An 8,579-nucleotide genomic window follows, 5' to 3' on the forward strand; every position below is an offset into this window, starting at 1 on the left:
AACCATCAATTCACCACCGCATTCAACATCTAAAACTCTGATAATGACTTACGAAAACACAACTGCCTAAATTGTAAGCCTTGGATCTAACCCATAGATTGTTATCCATCAAGGAATGTTGCATAAACAGGAGTAAAACCTAAAATGGAATAATATATAGCCATGAAAAGAGAATGGAAAACACTGATCTCTTTTTAAATTGTGCTCCATTATACTAAAATGGATTAAGTTATAATCCCTGCTTCAAAACACATCCTCATAAGTAGTCCATGCTTAGCTTCCTCTCATTTCCTTACCTATGTTTTGCTTTACATATTTATATAATGTTTTCAATTTACTAAAAGAGAAAACAAAACAAGTATAAACTAAAAGCTCCAGAAATAAAGACAATGAGTATTCACATATGCGTATATGCAGGTTACTGACTTGGGTCACAAGCTTTGTCTATTTTTATTAATGGATCATAACATTTGAGACATGTCATAATAATTCTTCTTCCAGTAAATACACTCAAAATGAGACCACACTTAGACATATTTATCTATATTAATTTACATGATGTTTTTGCATACTGATCCACTGATAATAAAATTAGTATGTGTTAACAATCCACTAAAGCCCCTAAACAAGTTTCTTGAATAGCCTTAATATCTGTCAGTGGGTTCATTTCCAAGAGAGGTAATAAACAATGTAATAGACTAGGTCTTTTTTTGTAATGAACTATAAAAATGTTGTGAAATATAATAATTTTATACGTTTGTCCAGATGTGATTTCAGTTATGTCATTGGTCCATGCTTGAACCTTTTTGTTTAAATTATATATTCTATGAAGATGTAACAATAAACCGGAATAATAATCCACTTGACCCTACTATGATAATGACAAGTATTTACTTCACATATGCTGTTCCTCAGGGGGTTAACAGACTAGGCTATCTAGCAATATAGGAACGTTTGTGTAAACTATGAAAAATGCTGAAATGGGTTATCAAAATGTCCCATTTTAGTTTATCCCATAAAATGACTAAAATGACATCAATCTTTATCTTTTCAAAATTGTCCACAGTTGTACTGAATTAGATTAATTATAATCCTTAGTTTATAACAGATTCTCACCTTTTGTCTCCTTTGATTTTATTTAGGTATGTGGCCATTTATCTACCTTCTATAGTACTATGAATATCAATGAACAGGCAAACTACCCAATCAAAAACAAGAATGTCAACTATGACTTATGTAAGAACACACTCCTTGTCCGCTGTGGAACAGTCAATACCACCGTCGCTACAGGATGATCAATCACCCATGAACATCAACCCTGAAAAGTACAAAGTAAATGTTAAAGGTATGAAACAACAAGATTCAGGCTGTGTCTGAATAAATATGAAATGGTAAGGGTTAGGTTCATCTCAAACATTGGTTCATGACACTCCCTATCCTTAGATTAGATTCACAATCCTTTTATTTATTGAATTATTTCAGTTATTAATTTTACATCAAATAGTGAACATTCTTGAATCCATCACCTGCGTTAAGAAAAACATCTGACTATGGGACATATTGGCCTCAGTGCCTCCACTCACACATATAATCGTCTTGGTATTCTCTGCAAGTTAGCTTCGACTTACAGAATCAGCTTCTTCTCATTCCTAGCTTTATAACACATTCTCATGAGTGGTCAGTTCTTGACCTTTTTATCTATTAACTCATTCATTATTAGTATAAATGAGTTTATAATTCAGGAACAAATGAATTAATTTTCCAACCATCTATTCTTTTCAAGAAAATGAGTAATATTTTCATTTTCAGAAATCTAGAACAGAAATGCCTAGCCGATCTTTTTTTTTTTTTGAGACGGAGTCTTGCTCTGTCACCCAGGCTAGAGTGCACTGCTGTGATCTCTGCTCACTGCAAGCTCCACCTCCCGGGTTCACACCAGTCTCCTGCCTCAGCCTCCCAAGAAGCTGGGACTACAGGCGCCCGCCACCACACCCGGCTAGTTATTTTTTTTTTGTACTTTTAGTAGAGACGGGGTTTCACCGCGTTTGCCAGGATGGTCTCGATCTCCTGACCTCGTGATCCGCCCGCCTCAGCCTTCCAAAGTGCTGGGATTACAGGCGTGAGCCACCGCGCCCAGCCTAGCCAATCTTAATACAACTAGTTAAATCCAAAAATTTGTTTCTAAATCAGAGCAACTTTATAGGGGACATACTTAGTCTATACTAGGGAGCAGACTAGTTTTCATGTTGGACCTCAGAGTTCCAGACACAGGTATTTATTGTTCATAATTCATACATCACCAAACTTCATCTTTGGTCCAGACTGGGAGCTCTTTTTCTTCATTCATGTCTTCATTTATTGATAGATGAATTCATCAACTCACTAATAAAAATAAGTAAATAACAAAGAGTCAGAAGAACTCAAGAGCAAGATTCTTGAATATCTAATATCTGTCTACAAATTATTTCCCATAGACACTAGAAATATTTTATTAATTTAATGCAGTGTTTCACATACAGATTAATCAACATAATGCATTACATCAATTCCATTCTTAAGATATTAACTGATTATATGTCAAAGTGTATAATAATACAGTGATAGCTCTTAAAAAAACACTCAAACCAAGACAAGAATATTGACTCATACTCACATTGGTCTTCAGGAACCTACACAGAGGCAACCATACGTCTTGTGACTATGAGAGAATTCTTAAATCAGCGCCAGTGCATCCCGTCTAAGAAGTACAAAGCAAAGCAGGTGATTTTAAAAACTAAGACCTCTTTGTCAATTTTGCTTTTCACATTTTATTCCAAACCAGTAGGTTAGTTATTTATTAACTTTTCATAACATATATGTTCATTCTGAACAAAACAAACAACCTCAAATGGACTGATCCAAGCAATAAAATTGACTCCTACTTCCCAGCATCTATATGATCACTAATCAAAAAGAGGTAACACCCTTGGGTCCATTTCGTTCTGAGATGGAGTTTTGCTCTTATTGCCCAGGCTGGAGTGCAATGGTGCAATCTCGGCTCACTGCAAACTCCACCTCCTGAGTTCAAGTGATTCTCCTGCCTCAGCCTCCCGAGTAGCTGGGATTACAGGCGTGCACCACCACATCTGGCTAATTTTTTGTATTTTTAGTAGAGACAGGATTTCACCATATTGGGAGCTAGTGTTTCATTTTATGTTGATAGTATATCTTGAATCATCACATGGTTGAAGTCCATCACACCATCTTCATATTTGTCAAATTATACATTTAATACTTTCATCATGGATCAATTTTAAATAATAATAATATGTAAATCCATGAATCCAAAATAAAAGAAGTAGATTCTTACATATTCTTAACATCAATCTATCATTTCAAACATTGATTGTCATTTGCAAATGACCCTGGGAAATAGATCAGATTTTGTTTTCTGCAAACCTTTAGGTTCCAGACACATATTATTCATCACCCATGACTTCTAAACCATCAATCATTTGTTCAGGTTTACATGTCTTTTTCCTCATACTACTTTATATTTGCTTATTGATTAATTCTCAATTCATCAAACATAATAAAATAATTATCTGTGAATCAAAAAATCTCAAAGAAAAGAGATTCTTATATCCCTAACATCTATCTATGGAATCACATCACTCATGTCATATATGACGAATATATGTCTGGAACTCTGAGGTCCAAGAAGTTAACCTCTACTTGTATTTTTATCTGTTTATATTTGTTTAATGGTTCTATCAGTCATATATTAGTAATAATAAACCTAAATCTATGACCCCAAGATAAGAAAATGATCTTTATATGTTTCTGACATTGTCTACAGGATCATTTCCAACAGAAGCAAAAACCTAGATTATTTTCTTCTCATATTCATCATCCATGAGTTTTATGCCACCAGTTGTCAACATTAATCCATAGCTGGGTCTCTCTTTCATCATTCATTTCTAAATATTTATTGAATAAATCATTTGTTCTTTGATAATAAAATGAATACACGATTTCAAAAACCCAAGAACAAGATATTTGAAGAATCCTTACATTTGTCTACAGGATCATTTCCCACAGAGACTATATCTCTTGGATTAATTAACCTCAATGTTGCACATTGTCATTGAACCAATTAACTTTTTATTATATTAAATAATTTTTAATAATACCAGGAATACTATTAAACAACCTAAACCAAGACAGGAACCATTACTCACATTGGCCTAACACAGAGGCAACATAGCCTTGATCACAGAGAAAAGATCAGCTCACTGCATTCATTCTGAAAACTGCAAAGCAGAGTAGATGATTTAAAAATTGAATATTCTTTCCATCAATCTATATTTTTCACCATTCATTTACATAGTCATTTGAGTATTTATGTTTTCTTAATACAACAAATGTGAAACTTGCAACTAACTCAGAGCACTAACCATTACTTATTGCTGTCTGTATGATCCTTAGTCAAAGATGTATTACACTTGGTCCATTAATTATCCATCCATTGCAATTTATATTAGTATTATTGTTCTTTACTATACATTTCAACATTAAACAATACTCCACCTTCATCTGTATTAACTTATACATGTTTGTTTATTTTTCATTGCTATTTTAATAATATTTTTATAATTCATAAACATAAAAAAAAGAACAAGGTTCTTGTATTTCCCTGACATCTGTCTACAGGAGTTTTTCAAACAGAAGGACTAGGCTAGATACTGCTTGTGATGGACCTCAGAGTTCCAGATACATATTCATTGTGTGACTCATAGGCCACCAGTGGTCATCATTAGTCCAGCCAGAATTGGCCCTGTTTCTCTCTTTTTATTTATAAGTAGTTTCCTAATGATTCATTAATTCACTAACAATAACATAAATACCTCTGGATCACCAAGTTTTAAGGACAAGATCCTTAAGTATCCCTAATATCTGTCTATATAATCATTTGCTTCAATTAGTATATTAATACTTCCTTCATCAGTCACGTTCATTAACGTAACATCTGTTAATCTACACAATATTTCATGTCAAGTCCATATGTATCCTTGGGACATGGCTGGCCTTCCTTCATTACATTAATATATAATATTTTTAAAATATTACACTGAATATCCTAAACAAATAAGCAAAAGCAAAAAATAATTTTACTATTAACTTACATTGGCCCATGTGCACCTCTACAGAGAGACAGACATGGGGCTCCAGATCAAGGCCAGATGTTCTGCCAGCCCAGATGTGTCCATTCTGGGAAGTGCAAAGCAGAGAAGATGACAGGATTGAAATATTTTTCATGGATTCATTCATTCGACCCTTCTCTTAGTCATTCAGGTATCTATTAATTGTGGTAATACTTATCAATTTTCTTTTAAAAAAATGAACAAGAACACACTTGTTCTGATGCAAAATAAGAAACTTGACTATACTGTCTTTGTCATCCTTAGTCAAAAAACAACACTTGAATTGTTTGTTTTTTTAATGGTATTCAGATTTTTCAGTAGGTTTTAATGATCTCTGTTGTCTCACCACTTACATTGAGTGGACATGCTTCACATTCCCCATCTTTACTTTTTTATATGTGTACATTGATTATTACATCAATGAATTTATTTTAAAGAAGAATCAAAATTCACAAAAACAATTCAAGAAGATGGTCCTTTTGTATTTCCAAAACCTAACTACAGGATCACTTCAAAAGCAATAGACTATATTTCCTCCTCTATTGAACCTCAGAGTTCTAGACACACATTATTCAGCATCCTTGACTTCTATGTCACCAGTTTTCATCATTGGCTCAGGCTTAGGACTCTTTAGCTTAATTCTCATCTACATGTATTTATGCATTAAATCACTAATATTAATTTTATAATCCATGTAAATATAATATCCAAAGAGTATAGAATATTCTAGAACTTTCTACACAATCTGTCAGGTTGATATATCTTATGTGAATTATCCTCAATGTGTCATAAATGAGCTAGTAAATATACTGTTTCAACTAACCTCATATTTATCATTGGCTGAGGTTGGTCTTTTGGATGATTTTTTACACTTCCATGATATTATGAATACCCTTTAAAAAGTCTCCTAGAGAAAGACATGAAATTTAACTATTACTCACACTGATCTCTATGCTCCTAACCAACAGTAGCAACCATGAAGCTCATGACCATGAATGCTTAGGTCAGCTCAAGTGCATCCATTCTGCAGAATACAAAGAGCAGGTAACTGAAAAAAATTCAAAACTTATCTCCATTGATCCTTTCCACATTTCCGTTATTCAGTTATTTTGATATTGATTATTTTTTCAGAATGGAAATGTTTTCTCTCATAACAAAAGGGAAAATAACAAATGAGACCGAACCAGAAAATGAAACTGACTCTTCTTATTAGAGTCTAGATGAACCTTAGCCAAAGAGGTGACATTCATGATCCATTTCTTTAAAGGGCATCAGTGTTTAAAATTTTTAATGATAATATTTCTTACATCATCATGTATATTCATAATTGAACAATGATTCACTATTTACTAATTCTTGTTTAATTGTTCTATCATTTATCTATTGATGATAAATCTAAATCTATTAATCCAAAGTAAGAATATGATCTTTCCACATTTCTGATATCTATCCAATTATGTTTTCTGTTGGACCTCAGAGTTTCAGACACACAGTATTCATCGTCCATGACTCAAACGCCACCAGTAGTCATCATTGGTCCATGTTTGGGTCCCTTTTCTTCATTTGTTTCTACATTTGTTTGAATAAATCATTAATTCATTAATAATAACTAAATAAACATGTGATTTACAAAGCCCAAGACAAGATCCTTGAAAATCCCTAACATTAGTCTATGGAATCATTTCCCACAGATTATCAATCTTTCATTAATTGACCTCAATGTACATTGACAGTTAATCAAAATAATATTTTGTATCATATCTAAAGTGGGTCATTTAGCTATTTAAATATACTTAACACTTTTTAAATTTACTTTAACACTAACACCCTGAAACAAATGGCATAGAGCAAAGTAAGAACTTTGACTGTTACTCACATTGGTCTCTTTCCTAAGAAGGACATTTAATCTTGATCATAGAAGAATGCTTAAGTCAGCTCAGTGCATCCATTCTGAAGAGTGCAAGGCAGAGAAGATGAAAATATTGAGACATCCTCTATATTGGTCCATATTTTCCACTGTTCATTTACACAGTTATCTATGTATTTATTAATTTTTCTCTTAATACAACAAATGTTAAACTTGCAACTGATTCAGAGGAATAACTATTACTTATCACTGACTATAGGATCTTTAGTGAAAGATGTGATATGTTGATCTACTTATCGATTTCAATTTATATTGGTATTATTTGTTCTTATACATTTTAACATCAGACAGTAATTTATGTCTCATCTTTATTTATACATGTTTATTGACTCTACTATTGCTACTTTAATTAAAATATTTTTTAGAATTAATAAACATAAAGACAAGAATAGGCCATAGTGTTCTCCTGATATCTGTCTATAGGAGCATCTAAACAGAGGGGATGAAATGGACTAGATTCCTTTTGGTTTGCACCTCAGAGTTTCAGACATCTATTATTCATCATGCAAGATGCATACGCTGGCAGTTGTTACTATTGGTCCAGGAAGGACCACTTTCTCCTCATTCGTATATGCCATCCTCCAGCAAGCAGTAATACCTTTGACTCACTCATTCTTAATAGAAAGAAGACATCAGTGTTTTTAATATACATGGATAGTATTTCTTATTTCACCATATATTTCCGTAATTGGACAATGCCTCACTCTTTTTATCTTTATGCAGTTAAAATATATTTGCTTATTGATTCATTGATCCAATAATAAAAATAGAAGGAAAATGCATGAACAAGAAGACCAAGAACAACATCCTCAAATATTCCTAATGTCTATCCTTAGGATCAGAAGGTGAAGGCCAGATTTTTTATTATATTGGACCTCAGACTTCCAGACCTGTATTCATCGTCCATGACTCATACGCCACCAGTCATCATCATTGGTCCAAGATTGACTCTATCTTTCTTCATGTCTATCTACATTTGTTTTTTGATTAATTAATCAATTCATTAACAGTGCTGTAATAATAAAATAAGTAGCTATGAAGAGGGAAATCTTAAAAATAAATTTATACTTAAGTAGTGAATAATAAAAATGCTTGACCTTATTTGATTATATTTTAGACTTCTTAAGAATACAGAGAATACCCTTAAAACAAAGCAAGAATTTTGACTACTACTCACAAGAGTCTTCCTGTGACACACAGAGGTAACCGTACAGTTCACGGTCATAGCACAGTGCTTAAATCAGATGGGGCTGTTCATTCTGAGGAGTACAAAGCAGACCAGATGATAAACGTCGATAACTTGTCCTCATTCACTTTTGTATTACCCTTTCATTTTCACAATAGTTTAGGTATTTATTAATCTGTGATAATATTTGTATATTTTTCTTTTAATAAAATTAACCTTGAACTTGAACTCATCCAGAACAATAATATTGACTATTTCTTTTTTTTTTTTTTTTTTTTTTTTT

The 8,579-nt window shown here is 32.7% G+C and overlaps 1 long non-coding RNA gene across 1 annotated transcript in view; it reads right to left on the bottom strand.

Moving 5' to 3' along the window:
- Positions 1-417: 417 nt before the first annotated feature.
- LOC108542359 (uncharacterized) overlaps positions 418-8,579 on the bottom strand; it is a 23,040-nt gene continuing 14,878 nt past the window's right edge. The window contains exons 8-15 of the long non-coding RNA XR_001889246.1: positions 8,288-8,369; positions 7,060-7,133; positions 6,125-6,207; positions 5,166-5,250; positions 4,221-4,292; positions 2,654-2,737; positions 2,296-2,382; positions 418-1,318 (exon numbers count right to left, since the gene is read on the bottom strand). This is a non-coding gene — a long non-coding RNA (uncharacterized LOC108542359). The remainder of the gene's footprint in view (positions 1,319-2,295; positions 2,383-2,653; positions 2,738-4,220; positions 4,293-5,165; positions 5,251-6,124; positions 6,208-7,059; positions 7,134-8,287; positions 8,370-8,579) is intronic.

Source organism: Rhinopithecus bieti, unplaced genomic scaffold (genome assembly GCF_001698545.2).
Source record: "Rhinopithecus bieti isolate Rb0 unplaced genomic scaffold, ASM169854v2 scaffold_20150, whole genome shotgun sequence".
NCBI lineage: Eukaryota > Metazoa > Chordata > Mammalia > Primates > Cercopithecidae > Rhinopithecus > Rhinopithecus bieti.